We start from the raw sequence: 1,261 nt of genomic DNA on the forward strand, positions 1-1,261 counted from the left end.
CGAATTTGCGTCCACAATCAATCAGGCGATTTAAAATAGATCCAACAGTTTTTCAAAAACTTTATTGTAGTGGATCTTAGGCACAATTGTGTTGCAAAAGCAAAAAATGTTGTTCTTAAAACAATATTTAACAGTACACGGCAATGTGCAATCTCATTTGCAATGATAAATATCTGGTCGTTTGAAGACGATTTTTAAAAGTTTGTAATACATTTTTCTGCAAATTGATGGACGATCCGCATTTTTTGCACTTAAACTGCTTTAGTGTGTATAATTGTGTGTGTAGTTTAATTGGAAATTTAAAAGAAGGCGAAACTCGAACAGGCCTTTAGTACAGGAGCACCCTTAACCTAGTATTTGCAGTATCTGCAGCTTCTCCCTTGGTAATTTGTTGATTCATTGTTATCAGCGTTATAAAATAAACTGCACCGAACACAATAATAACACACTCAATAATTGATAAATGAAAATCACTGTCAGTTTAATAACGCAATGTGTATTTGAAATGTTTATCAGATCTACAGATGCGCTCGCACTAAGAGAAAAATGTCGAATTAAAAGTGCATTTGTGCGTCCGAAGCCTCAGGCGCGAAGAGGCCGGAGTGGTTCAAATCGGTTCACCCTCCCATAAAAAGTTATCACTTTAAAAATCTTTTACTAAACAGGAAAAACTTTATTAAAATCGGCCGATGCGTTGTGGAGCAATCAATAGAAAAAACTCTTGCATTGGTTGGATTTCCTCTGGGCTTCCGCCATGGCAACTCTGATGTTCCTTGTTGTAGGTTCTAATACTGAAGGGTAATTCGTAAAGCCACTTTTTGTAAATCATATTGTTGAAAATATTTATTTTGAATTGTTTCTGTGTAGTAGGTTTACCCAAAAGTGTACAATTATGTAACTTAATTACTATCGAATAAAATCAAATTTATTTGTTTCCAATTACATAGCTTAGCATTTATTGAAATCTGTTACGGGTAAGAAAGCAAATGAAAAACGGACATGAGCACCCTTAACCTAGTATTCGCAGTATCTGCAGCTTCTCCCTTGATAATTTGTTGATTCATTGTTGTCAGCGTTATAAAATAAACTGCACAGAACACAATAATATCACACTCAATAATTGATAAAACAAAATCACTGTCAGTTTAATAACGCAATGTGCATTTGAAAAGTTTATCAGATCTACAGATGCACCCGCACTAAGAGAAAAATGTCGAATTCAAAGTGCATATGTGCTATTGTAGGAGTTGTTGGAAGAGGC

Source organism: Dendroctonus ponderosae, unplaced genomic scaffold, assembly GCF_020466585.1.
Source record: "Dendroctonus ponderosae isolate FM_Combo_2020 unplaced genomic scaffold, Dpon_F_20191213v2 Dpon_F_20191213_1, whole genome shotgun sequence".
NCBI classification, from domain to species: domain Eukaryota; kingdom Metazoa; phylum Arthropoda; class Insecta; order Coleoptera; family Curculionidae; genus Dendroctonus; species Dendroctonus ponderosae.